The following is a 14416-nucleotide window of genomic DNA, read 5'->3' on the forward strand; positions in this document are numbered from 1 at the left end:
CTTCTGGGAGGATCTGTTCCATCATTTCCTAAACAGAGAGGGGAGGCTGACAGTAGTAGCTCTCAGGGTCCTCCTTTCTATCCGTTTTGAAGATGGGTACAATGTTTGCCCTTTTCCAGTTCCCTGGGACTTCACCTGACTGCCATGACTTTTCAAGTATCATGGAGAATGACATGGAAACTACATCACTGAATTCCCTCAGACTCAGATGAATTCCATCAGATTTCACAGACTTCTGTATATAGAGATTTCTCAGGTAGTCATGGACCTGATCTTTACTTACAGAGGTACTTCGGTCCCCTAGTTCTTGTCTTGTATTACATCCAGTTGATAGGTGTGGGAAGATGAGTTGCCATGGTAGACTAATGCTAAATTTGTTTTGTATCCCTTTTGTTCTTAGAATAATGTTATTTTTCTTTTTAAAATACCTTAGGGCAGATGGATTTAGGAGCAATAAGAAATGGTGATTTCTTTTCAATTTTATATCAGAAGAAATGGCAGATTTTTACCTGAATGTCAAAGAACAAGCAGCTTGGACAGTCACATATTATTTCTTTGCATAAATGACAGGACATAAAATAGCATTACCAGCAGAAACTGAGCAGAGCAAAATGAACTAAAAGGTAAAATCTGAAACTTAGCAATGGGTAAAAAAGTCACAGAATACATGGTGTTCAGTCAGTAGCTTCCAAGAAATTTCATGTTTCTGGAGTCCCTGTGTCTCTGAACAGAGTAAAAGCAAAAATGGCATCATGAAAGTGTTGGCAGATGGCTTTTATGAACTGCAGAGTAAGTCTGACACATAATGCTTTTGAAGAACGCTGTATGGAATAAACTAGGCTGCAATATTTTTTAGATTAATTATTGTGACTGTGATCTTCCACTATGGTTATAAACATTCTTTACATAATTTGGAGTTATGTGTTTTCCTTTTGAACTTTCCCTTTGACAATAACACTTTATTCTTAGCATGCAATTTAGACAGCTTATGCTTAATGAAATGTGGCACACTTTTTCTGGATTTGACATGTTTTGTATTGTGTGGTCTGTTTCTTGTGTTTCAAGATGTCTGTAAAAATAAAAAGTAAGAAAAAGAGCTTTTGAGGTTCTTCTTGCCTTTAAACCATAGCCTTATGCATTGCTGAAAATGCAGTTTTAAAAGTATACTGTAATCTATCACCTCAGTTTCCTTTTCCATTAATTGAGACTGAAATATATTTTCAAACACTGATTGTGACATGATCCATACCCTTGTGAATAATATCCTTAGAAAGTAAATTAAAGGTAAAGATGCTTTGGGAATTTTCTGTCTCTTTAAGCTGTTGTTATCCATTGATCAGTTTGTGCAGTATACAATAGAAGACCAACATTTTAAAAGAAAATTTAGTCATATTTCAGAGGTTATGGGAATAATTTTCCTTTCTTACTCCTAATATGTACAACTTCTCTGCTAGCACTGACACATGATGGGATACTTTCCCCTTAGAATTTCATAAATACAAACTGAAAATCTTCAAATTAAAAAAAACTTAAAATTTTTCAATATCAACCCCCAAAGTTCTCAGCTTTATTGTGTATTGATTCTGTGATATTTTTAAATTTATCATGGAATATAAGCTTAAGGAAAATTGAAATAATTGCTGTTAGAGAGCCAAATTAATATTAGATGGATATTATTCCTTGTTTGCCTGCTTAACTGGGATTGGGTTTTTCAGAATTTAACCTTTTTCTGAGAGCTACCTTTATGCTAGTGGTGATATAAAGCCTTTGGAGTGTACGTGTTTCATTTTGGTATGCATCTTCACATTGTTTAGTGAAACTAACAAATGAAAGGACTATTTTTTACATACTGGTATATGTGGTTTATACTTTGTATGTTTTTAATTTAATAGGGCAGTGCTTTCCATTAAAAGATGTCTCTCATTACATGTTATGGAACTATGTGCATTAAGCTTGATTCTCACTCAATTTAAAAGAAATACTTTGGTAACAAATACATCAAAGCACAGGAAAATGGTTAGTAGGCATTCTGTTTTTTAAACAGATGAGCAAATCCATGTGATGAGTGGTGCCTCTGGGTCAAATAAAGCACCCAAATAATTTTAAATGGGGTGGCAGAATTTGTGTAAATTACCCTACTGATCTCTACGCAGCTTTCTGGCTTTTCTTTAATAACCACTTGTTCTTTCCCTGCTACTGAAGAAATTATGTGCTTTTTAATTTTTTTTTCTAAAGCTGATCCTTTACATGGACAAACTTGTATTCTTTCACTGTAAAATGCACTAGTTAGCAAGTGATATTCTTACTCTCCAATTAAAATCTTATATATGTCTTCTATTGCCAAAGACTTGCTTTCACTAGTTTCAGCTTTAGGAGTGAAGTTTGATGATCTCAGTTTGGTTCCTGGTGAATCGCTGCTCATATTGCAAGAAAACTTCTATACAGATACTGACTTTCAGATCTGTAGAAAAACTTTTGTAATGGTACAACAAGCTGAAAGGACAAAAATACAGAGCTATTCACTCATTCTTCAAACTTACATCTTCTAAGAAAATGCTGTGAGTTTCTCACAGATTTAATGTGATTTTTTGCTAATGTTTCAATTACCTTGTCAAGTTACATATCTATTATAAGAAAATTGTTATTAATTATATTACAAATTTAGCACTCTCCTAAGTTCAATATGCATGTAGAAGGTAAGAAAAACCACAATTATTACTCTCCCTAAAATCCCTGGGAGAAAAGATCTGAATTTCTAATTATTCTACTTATCATTCTTTGAATGCTTCCACTTCTGTATCTGGAGCAAATCATCACTTCCAGGCTTAGTCCCTGATTTTACAACTAATTCAAATAATCAGCACCCTGGACTCATGAGGAAATAATTGTGCTCCAATTGAGCTTTTTAAGGGAACATAACTAAAACAATATAGAACTCATACCTGTGTGGATAATGTTGTTAGGCTTTCTAGTCTAAGCTTCTTTTAAAAGATGAATCTTGTTTGCTTTTCCTGTATCCTGAAAATGTGTGTGGGGGGGTTCTTTGTTTTTATGGCTATTTTTATTTACATAAAGAGATCTTTCAGGATTTTAATTAGTTGAAATTTTACGGCTGCAAGGAAATGTCTTGCTTCTTAATATAAATTTTCTAATGCTGCTTTGAAATTTAAAAGTCTCATATAATGGCATATTTCTTATGGTAGTAAGTAGTAAGGCAGTAAGTATGTTTATTTTTTGCTTTGTTTTATTTTTTTAGTCTAGAAATAAATATTAAATTTAGATTAATGAATCTAAAATGAACAATAGTCTTCTGGAGGCAAAAGGGTATAAATTCTCAAGTATGATGTGGATTTAGAGGTGGTTTAAAAAATTAACTACTTACTCAGCAGTTCATAACGATATTCATTAATCAAACCTAAAGTGTTGCTGTTGAATAGGGTAACTTTAAGGGTTAATTACACTTTTAAACCCTAGTACTCTCATTTCTGGTTAAATATCTGGTTTTGGGTCAAAAGGTTTGTTATTAGATTCTGCAAAATTACAAATTTTGCAGGTTACATAATTTCTGACCCTGTAATATCAAGACATCAGTCTTTGTGTTACTGATATTATAAACTTGGTGGCAGTTTTTAGACTCTTGTGTGCTTTGCCAAACTCAGTCATTATTGTTTGAGCCAGTTGGACAAAAAAAGCAGGTCTGTCTGGCTGTTCTGGCAGGCATTTCTTCCCAGCTGGTCTGTCTACTGTTGGTTTCTGCTAGATCTCCAAGTAATTAGCAATTTGGCCTTAGTGAAAGGCTTTTACAGCCTTTAATGTGTGAGAGGTGAGCCTTTAATGTGAGAGGAGGTGTTCTAACCAGTCAGTAAATCACTGGTCCTTTTTCACTGTAGGACCTAATAAATATAATATGGTAGATGGCACATACTTGTTCCTTGACTGCTTAATGTTCTGCTTTTATCTCCTCTGATTCCTATGGGAGGTTCTTTTTAGAGAACTGACTAACGTCCTGACAGAACTTAATGGCACAGATTACACACTAGATATTTTGTATTTAAAGAAAGAATACAATAACTAACTAAACAAGAAAATAAGGAAAACATCAAGTGCCAAACAAAACAAAACAACCGAAAAACCCTCCAAAACAAAACCAACATTTCTCCCTATGACTGCATGCCAACAACCCCCAAAAACTATTAATTTTTTACTTTTCATGGATATTGAGTAGATGTGCAAAGGAGATTTGATACGCATAGCTGTTAATGTAATCCCTACCTAAAGTTAAAAGTTTATCTTTCCTATCCAAATAGTGGATAGAGCAAACAGAACAGTTATCTCTGACACTTTAAGACAGTGATAATTCATCTCCCTCACACTGTGTGGATATATTTTCAGTAGAGAAGCAGATTCCATGGCCTGTGAATGGTGCTTTCCTAAAGCCACCTTTTTGAGAATTGTTATCAATGCTCAGGCATCTATGGATTTAATGTGAACATTTTTTTAGTGTGATAAATGGCAAGGTTTGTAGGGAGAGATGATAGCTTTCGTAAGACTGTATCTTTATATTGATGGAAAAACAGCATCCTATAAACTGCTAAGCTCATATTCAGGGGAAAATTATGCTCAAAAATAGGATTTGCAAAAGTAAATTTGGTATTAACAAGTCAATGGAGATCTGGAGGAAAATTAAATGTTAAAGGAATTCGGGTGTACATAATTTTATTTTTTTTTTCATCCACAACAGAAATTCACAAATATAAAATGTATAATTTTTAGTTTTTATCACATTTATATTTTTTTTATAACATGTTGTTTACATCTAATATAAACATAGTAGCACACAGGTGAAAATATATGATGACAGAGAAATGAGTCATTAAAAAAGGTGACAATTACATTGGGATGTGAACCTTTCCCATCCTGAGATTTAAGTTAGGCTGGATTTCAGTGCAGTGTAGCTGACACAATGGGCCATATTTTATCCGTTAGATATATAATGCTAGAAAACCTTTTGACGTCAATGAAAGTTTTGTATATGCCTATACAGGGAGAATTTGTCCTGCTGTGGCTCTGTATATTATAGTGCATTTTCCAACAATAATAAAGGACAGCCTCTGTTTGTCTTTCAAAGTACAACTTTGCCACCCGGATTTCAGAGGCTTTGGCTGTGTTGTTACACAGTTTGGAACTTGGGATAGAAAAGGAAAGATTCACATGACAATATTCATTCAAAATAGAGCTATGTTTTTTCTATTAAAAAATTGCCATTCACACACTGGGAGTGGGGTGAGGATAGGACAGGATATGCCAATCCAATAGTTAAGAATCTTTTTCACATCACAAGTGATACCACATATCCCCACATCACAAGCCTTTGAGAAATTATGGTTTATGCTGATACACACCACTTGAAGTGAAATGAAGATGGCAAATATATTCACCTTATACTGACCAACAGAAAAGTTACTTTACGGAGACTATGGCCTGCAAATCCATTAAAACTTGTAAGTCTGAGTGCAAAGTAATTGTTTTAAAATATTCTGCTTTACAGTCAGTCAAAATAAGCTGTAAAGCATGTATACTGTATACAAATACCTCTTCTGGTCTCATTTCTTACACCAGAGTTTGGAAGGCATTCAAATTTATAGTTTTGTTTAATTAAAGTGTTATCATTAGCCCACTAATATCGTCATTTAACATGTAACTGAATTCCAAGATGCTTTACATGCACATTTCTCATCAATTATGTTGCATGTTTTTGTAGATCTTATCTCTTTTCCTTAATGGATATAAGAAAATGTATGCTTTTGTCATTTACCTTCTTCTTTTATGATCTGAGTAGAGATCAATATGTTGGACTAAATGAAGCCTTTATAAAAGTGTATGAGTTCAGAAGAAAAATTGCTCTTCTTACAAAGATAAAGTTAGAATTCTAATCATATTTTGATCAGTGGATTTGGGTATAACATAATAAAAAAAAGATATATTTAAAGCTATTAATGACAGAATATCTACTTGATCTAAGAAAAATTATAACGTGTTTATCACATTTTTAAACAAAATTGCAAATGTTAAAAAGCTGAAGATGTATTTTGTTTTGCTTGTGGAGTATAACAGATTTAAGCCATGAAGTTATGGAAGACTATACTTTTTTCTTTATCCAGTGATAGTTGCTTCCACACTTACATCTTCTTATTCCTTTCATTCAGACCTGTATATATCATTAGGACAACATATCTCCTTGTTTTCTCCACCAATGACTACGAGATGACTAGAAGTGGGAGCGTTCAAATTTTGTATTTGTGTATATTTGTGTACAAACGAGTTTTGGTCATGTTTGAAATATGATGATATGTTTGAAATGCTTCCTTATTCATTTGTTGGTTTGTTCTTCCTTTGTTTTTTTGGATTGGTTTCTTTGGTGGTTTGTTGTTTTGTTTTTGTTTATTTTACTGATTCCACTAAATTTATGTTTGCACTTTTAAATAAATATTTATATATTATCCTGAGTGCAAAGGAACTTACTTGTTCATGTGATTCTGAAAAACTGGCAGTAACAAAAGGAGGGCAGGCTTCTAACTTACTAAAATATTACACTAAAGTTCCTGTTGACTTCTATTACAATTTCTTTCACATTTGAATACGTAAAGATAATGTAAATATCATTTACATTCTTCAAATGCAAATGTGATTTAATTTCTATTCATAGCAGAATCTTATCTGATACCTTTTTTTAACTCCTACAGGTTTTGGACTATGTTTAGGACTATGACCCAGTCAAATGTTGGATTACGGATGTCTGATCGACAGCTCTTTGTAAATACATACTGTGTCATGCAGTATATTCAGTACATGGAGTTTGTTTTGATTAGAACTTAGAGTGAAAGAAGGGTTGATGAGTTTGTCATACAGGAAGGTTATGTGAATGGTATGATGAACATTACTAGGGAATGCTTGCATATTGTTACTTGTAAGATAAGTAGGGAAAAAACCTATCAAAATTAACAGGCATCAGTTTTTAATTCAAAGTACATTTTCTGTGGCACGTATAACTGAACTATGCAACTGAATAGCACAAGATTTCCTGCAGGTCAGAAACATAAACAAGTTCAAATAATGAGTAGGTAAACCATGGAATACAACTCCCACATGAAGGCTATTAATCCAAATATTTCTAAATAACCATTATCTCCAAAAGATTAACAGTTCAGATTTTCTGAAAATAAACCAGTGACATTCATGGCATCCTTTCCTGTTCAAAAAGTCTTTTCTTAAACATATACTCTTGGCTTCTGTTAGAACCACAATTTTCAGATTAGGTTGCATTTTAATCTCACATGTTGCTGGTCATGTATGAACTGCAGAGGGTTGCCCTCGAGCCTGGATCATTCATTCAGTTAGCAACCATCACATGTCCTTAATTTTTAATCCCATTGGAAACTTTCAGAAAGCAAAGACATATTTAACAGTGCTTGCAAGCAAAACAATGATGAAAATAAGATTGTGTTATGAGAATAAAATCAGAAACAACATATCTAGTTCATCCACTAAATTAATATAAAGTTAATGGTGGGATTCTCTGAGCTTTGAGACAGGTAGTGAAGAAACAACTCCAGAGACCACGTTGAGCTTTTATCTTACTGAAGCCCATACCTAATTAACATGCACATCCTTCTCTGTTTGTGCCCTTGTTTGCTCTGTGTAAACAACTTGATATAGCTGTTTTCCCCTTGTGTTCAAACAAGCAAAAACCTTTGATACTATGAAGAAAATTAGTAACAGGTGAAAGACCATGTTTAACTCTGCTGGGACAAAGCAGCCATTTGCTTTAAAGTATTTGTCCTCTAATCTTTTTTAATTCCTAACAGATAATAACCATTGTCTGTCAGCAGAACTCACATATATCAATTTCTCTAAAGTCCCATGTAGTAAGAATACACATGAAAATAAACATGGACGGTTTTTTGAGATATTCTAAATAAGTTCCTATCTCTTCCAAAAAGTCATCTAAAAGGCAAATATTCTCTTCAGATTTAAATTTCCCTTAATAGCCACATTTTTCTTCTTTTGTATTTTCAATATAGAAAATACTCACTCAATTTTCGCCCAATGAATACATTTATTTTCCTATTGTTAAAATAAAAGAGGCCTGATAAAACAGATTAAATCATTCACAGCAAATTTAAGTTGGAAATCTCAGTCACTGTGACACCATTATGTTTGTTTTCAGAAACAGAGGTTTCTACTGAAGATTGTTAGCAAGAGTTTAGCAATTGTTCCTAGCTGTTGAGCTCTGGCCAAAATAAGTAAGTCCAATCACATCATCATGCATTCTAAAAGGACTTTTAAAGAGTAGTATTTCAACCTAATCAATTTCACTAAGAAATGACACAGAAACTCCATACAAACTCAACTTCAAGATGGCTTTTCATTTTAAGATAACATTTCATAGATAATTTAATTTTAAGATACCATTTCATTTTCATTTTAAGATCCTATTTCATAAATCTTGCTTAGTCAAGGAAGGGGAAGGAGAGTTGTTTAAAAAAAGGAAAAGGAAAAAAAATGGGGGGAAAAAAAGCACTTGCTTCTCAACTTCTTTTCTAAAGAAAATAATTAAGTACAAAATGCCTGCTTTGTGGATAGTTTTCTGGAGCTTTCTGAGCTGTTTGTTGAAGACTCTGACACCCAACTACCACTTCAATTGGACTACAGAACTGAAGCTTCAAGTACATACCACAAATTGATTAGCAGTGATTTAGTCACAGTTCAGTAAGTGGCTGTGAGTGGCATTGTGACTTAAAAATTTCAGCATACTTTGCAAAAAATATGAGAATACTGGTTTTAGGTCTGAAATTCTACTGTGTAGAAGTTTCCTACAAACTCTTTGCTCTTACCAGTGTACAATCCCCCCCCTCAAAAAAAATCCCCAAACAAGTAAAAGTACAACTCCCCCCAAATCCATTCAGCCAACCAGCCAACCAAGTAAGCAAGCTAGGAAACCCCAACCAAACAACAGCAAAATCCAAATTGGTTTTTTTTATTATTAATATTTACATGAAAAATATTGAAACCAATACTGAATTTTAAGTGTGTATGTTCAAAAATGACAGAAAAAATTCTGCTGGTGAGAGCATCAGTTTGACAGAAAGAGTAAGAAATGTTTATCTAGTGTTTCTCCATCAGTAAACAAAGATACTTTCTACATAGAAATTAAGTGCTATTCTGTGTATGATAGTATGTGAGACAAGCATATGTTGTGGTCTGAAAATGCTGTAGTATGTAACATAAAAGAACTTCATTTTGGCATGTGGACTGTTCAGCTTTTCCTTACCAACAGACTTCTGTGAAATAGCTCATAAGGTTTAACTTAAACATGTTTATTTATACAACATGTTGTATTTTACAGAAATGTTCCCTAAATTAAAAATGTACCACAAATGCACCTGGGATCAGAAACCTATATTTCAGGTGTTTTGAAGAGGAATCAACTTTTATGGAGGGAAATGAACTTATCTACTTGCTTACTTAATTTCAAAAATACGGCTCAACATTCTGACTGACAGACTCTGAGACCTAAATAAGAGAATTCTCAGCAAGGAAGCTTCTGTTTTATTCTTGTTGTCTTTACTTCTCTCTACCATGGGCACACTGCGTACCACATCAGAAATATGAGCAGACTGGGTTTTTAGCTTTGGATTTTTTTAGCTTTTTGATGCAAACTCATTTGGCATAAATGTTTTATTTCCTGCTTTGCATTAGCACAAAAGAAGCTGATGAAAGAAAGAAAGAAAGAAAGAAAGAAAGAAAGAAAGAAAGAAAGAAAGAAAGAAAGAAAGAAAGAAAGAAAGAAAGAAAGAAAGAAAGAAAGAAAGAAAGAAAGAAAGAAAGAAAGAAAGAAAGAAAGAAAGAAAGAAAGAAAGAAAGAAAGAAAGAAAGAAAGAAAGAAAGAAAGAAAGAAAGAAAGAAAGAAAGAAAGAAAGAAAGAAAGAAAGAAAGAAAGAAAGAAAGAAAGAAAGAAAGAAAGAAAGAAAGAAAAAGAAAGAAAGAAAGAAAGAAAGAAAAATACTTTTTATGTTAATTAAGATATTAATTAAAAATAAACAGTTTGCTTCAGGAAACTCAGCAAAAAACATTTTTTGATGTTATCTTGATATGAAAGCCCAACTAAAAAATCATTAGAGCTTTTTATCCTTTCACTTACCCACTTCTCTTCTGTCCCTTCCTAACGTTTCTCTTTCCCTCATCTTTCTCTCCCTTTTCCTTCAGCTCCCCTTTTTGTTCCTGGAACATTCTGTTTCTCTTATGAGCTAACAAGTTTGCTGTGGCCTTGTGTCTCATTCCCTTCCAGGCTTGCAGCTGTTTTGGCAACAGAAGAAAAAATCCCCATAACAAATCAAATAAAAGCCCATTCTGTGAAGAGGAATTGAAAACAGCAGGCCTCAAAGAGGACTGCACATGAGATGCCTTGTTCTGGCTTTCAACACGGCTCAAATCAGAAACACATTACCATAATCTGAAACAGCCCACTGCTAACACAAGACAGATGGTGGGTAATAACCCATGCATCATTAATAAATAAATTCCAGCATTAAAGGCTTTACAAAGTATGACAACATTATCTGGGCAAAATTACTGCCCCTTTTCCACCCCCAGCATTATTTCACTCTCTTGTGGGTCTCTTTCACTCCCTCTCTCCCTTTTAAAGTGATTGTTCTTTTGAAGGAAATTAAACATGGTGCAAGTTTTAATCACATGAAAGCTATCTTAGTGTACAAGTCTGAAACTCCATAAGGGAAAAATAAAATAGCTGCCAAAGTGTAATTGCTCCCATGTACTTCTATTGGATCAGCAAATGATGATTTATTGCATTGTACTCCACTAGCTGTCCTTGCCCTCTCTCATATTCTACTATTTTATTTCACTAGAAATTTCAGGCAAAAATTTTGCATAGTGTTTTCTACTAAATTGTAGGATATATGTGTCATTTCTCAGCTTTCCTTCTGCAAACTGTGCCATCTGTCTTCTCCCTTTTCTTTCTCACTTATTTCAGAGATAAATTTGGGTAAAATATATGCCTTTAACAAATGTTGGAGAGTATTTATAATGTAATAAGATGGACCTACCACAACACTTTTTTGCCTGACCAACATGAGTATCACTTGAAAAGGGAAGAGAGAGCAGATGGGATGAAATTTTTACAGTTTCACTGCTACAAGTACAGAGCATGAATCCCAGGTGAATTTTGAAACCTGTGTTTCCAGAGTTCATAGTGTTGCACTTGCTATAGCGCTGCAGGTCTGTCATAAAGACCGAAGAAGACCTGAAAGTCTGTTCGTGTCTCCGTGGTGGGTTAATCTTTACTGGACACCAGATGCCCACCAAACCATGTTTATCATTTCACCTCTTCAAAAGGATAGTGGGAGAAAACACAATTAAAAGACCATGGGTTGAGATAAGGAAAGAAGATCATTCATGATTACATGGAATCACAGAATATTCTGAGTTGAAAGAGACCCACAAGGATCAACAAGTCCAAACCGTAAGTGAATGGCTCATATGGTGATTGAACCAGCAACCCTCATGATGTTAGCACCATGCTCTAACCAGCTGAGCTAATCTCAAGGTCATGGGCAAAATAGCTTTGGTTAGAGGAAATTAATTTAATTTACCACAGATTTACTGTAGTAGAGGAGGAAGGTGAGAAATAAGAACAAAAGTAAAAACATCTTTCCCCAACCCCTCCCTTCTCACAGGCTCAGTTTCACTTTTAACTCCACCACCCTTTGCTCCCTACTCAAGTGTCCCAGAGGGATGGGAGATTGGGGTTGAAATCAGCTCATAGCCCTTCATCTCTGTCTCTTTTTCCTTCTCATTCTCTTTCTCTGCTCCAGCCCCAAGCCCCTCCCATGGGAGAAAGCTCTTCATGAACATCTCCTATGTGGGTCTTTTCTGGGAACTACAGTTCTTCAAAAACTGCTTCAGCATGGATTCTTTCCAGGGGGTGCAGTTCTTCAGGGAAACACTCCTTCCACAAGGGTCCCCCATGAGATCATTAAACCTGACAGCAGGCCTGAATCAAGAGGTCCTCCCCTTCATGGACTGCAGCTCTGATCAGGCATCTGTCCCTGTGTGGGCTCCCCCAGGCTGGAGCTGTCTTCAGGACATAGCTGTAGCTATAGCAGGGACCTCCACATGCTGCAGGAGAATTTCTATTGTGGGGCCTTGAGCACCTCCTTGCCCTCCTTTTCCACTGACCTTAGTTTCTAGAGGGCTGTTTTTCTGACAAATTCTCACTCTTCTCCCAGCTGCTGTTTCACAGCTATTTTTTAAACTTTCTTAAATACATTATCACAGAGTGACTACAAACAGTGTGAGTAGCTCTAAGATACCTGCAGAAAACTTGTGCACAACACAATGTTATGCTTACTAATCTTCATGGAATTTAACAAACATTACAGTTTTGAGCTTAAGTTTACCTGACAATCTACAGAATTTCTAGGGTTAGTAATGGAATCAAATTTATTCCCAGATTCCTTTTTCTTTTCTTTTTTGTTGTATAAAAGTTGCTTTAACAACTAGATATAGCTTTTTGAGAAATCTTCCTTACACAGGAGTAATAAATAGATTCCAGAAAGCAGCAAGAGCAACTCCCAGATTCTAAGGGCTGTGATGAATAGGTCTCAGTTGAATATGTACTACACCATTCACTTCTTGGTTCAGTTTTCTGGGTTTGTTCACTTACAGAACTGCTGCTGCATTAAAGTAACCTGCAAAACCAGAGCTTTTCTTATATCTTTAATTAACTCAAAGCAATAGGGGAAATTATTTAAGATAGCAATGATTTAAGATAGTAATGATATGATATATGGAATCTATATCTGTATTATAACACATCTTATTAGAAAAATTAGAAAGTAAAATAGTCATACTCTTTTTAAGAGGGAGTGAGGGAGGGAGGGAAGGAGGAAGACAGGCAGGCAGGCGGGCGGGGAGGGGGAGGGAGGGAGGAAGGAAGGCAGGAAGGCAGGCAGGAAGGAAGGCAGGAAGGCAGGAAGGCAGGAAGGCAGGAAGGCAGGAAGGAAGGCAGGAAGGCAGGAAGGCAGGAAGGCAGGAAGGCAGGAAGGCAGGAAGGCAGGAAGGAAGGAAGGAAGGAAGGAAGGAAGGAAGGAAGGAAGGAAGGAAGGAAGGAAGGAAGGAAGGAAGGAAGGAAGGAAGGAAGGAAGGGAGGGAGGGAGGGAGGGAGGGAGGGAGGGAGACAGGACAGTTATGAGTTTTCCTGTGGCTAAAATATTGCAAAGAGAAAGAGCAGAATAAGGGAAACAGTGTGTACAAATGAAATCAGTGCATTTAATTCCATAACTTTTGAGTGGTATTCTGTATGGGAACTGAATAAAATCTGGTTTTAGTTTCAATCACAAGTAGTAGATTGACAACTAACCAACAGAAAAAAAAAACTGCACAAACTTTTCTAGCGAAAACTTTGGATAGGCTTTTTAAGGGCTTTCATTCAATCTCTGTATTGGATTTGTATACTCAAGATTTGATATCAGGAGGGGCTACAGGGGTGGCTTCTCAAAGAAACTGCTGGAAGCTACATGCATGCCTTCCAGAGCAAAAATCTGACAGCCTCACAGACAGCCACTGGTCAAGACTGGGCCAATTAGAAATAATGATAATGCCTCTGTGATACATATTTAAGAAGAAGAAAAAACAAGTTACTGCACAGTTGTAATTGAGCCCAGAGAGAGAATATGTGAAAGGAGCAGCACTGCAGACACCAAGGTGAGTGGAGAAGGAGGAGCAAGAGGTACTCCAAGTGCTGGAGCTGAGATTCCCCTGCAACCCGTGGTGCAAACCATGGTGAGGCAGCTGTGCCCCTGCAGCCCATGGAGGATCATGTGGAAGCAGAGATCCACCTGCAGCCCATGAAGGACAGCCACACTCAGGGGGATGCCTGAGAGGAGGCTGTGACCCAGTGGGAGGCGTACAGCAAGGGGAGTCCCTATCACAGCAGCCTGTCCTTGAAGGACTGCACCCCATGAAAGAGTAGCCCTCTGCAGCAGTCTGGGGAGCACTGTTGTCCGTGGCATGGACTCACACTGAAGAAGTTCACAGAGAACTGTGTCCCATGGGAAGGCCCCTACACTGGAGCAGGGAGGGGCTCCTCTGCCTGAGCAATCGGAGAAATAACATGTGATGAACTGACCATAACCCCTATTCCCTCTCTTCCTTGTGCAATTGGGGTGGAGGAGGTCGAACTGGGAGGGAAGCAGGTGTTTTGAAGATCTATTTTTTACTTCTCATTATCTTCCTCTGATTTTCTTAGTAACAGATTCAATTAATATCTTTAATTCTAGTTTGTTTTGCTCATGACAGTATTTGGTGACTGATCTCATCTGGTCTTTATCTTAACTCG

The 14416-nt window shown here is 35.9% G+C and overlaps 1 long non-coding RNA gene across 1 annotated transcript; it reads left to right on the forward strand.

Annotated features, from left to right (window-relative positions):
• The first annotated feature begins 569 nt into the window (after positions 1–569).
• On the forward strand, positions 570–9904 carry LOC147648411 (uncharacterized). The gene is made up of 3 exons (XR_015281192.1): positions 570–6813; positions 8228–8303; positions 9407–9904. It is a non-coding gene; the product is annotated as an uncharacterized LOC147648411 (long non-coding RNA).
• Positions 9905–14416: the final 4512 nt, after the last annotated feature.

Source organism: Cyanistes caeruleus, chromosome Z (assembly GCF_971803275.1).
Source record: "Cyanistes caeruleus chromosome Z, bCyaCae1.hap1.1, whole genome shotgun sequence".
Taxonomy (NCBI): domain Eukaryota; kingdom Metazoa; phylum Chordata; class Aves; order Passeriformes; family Paridae; genus Cyanistes; species Cyanistes caeruleus.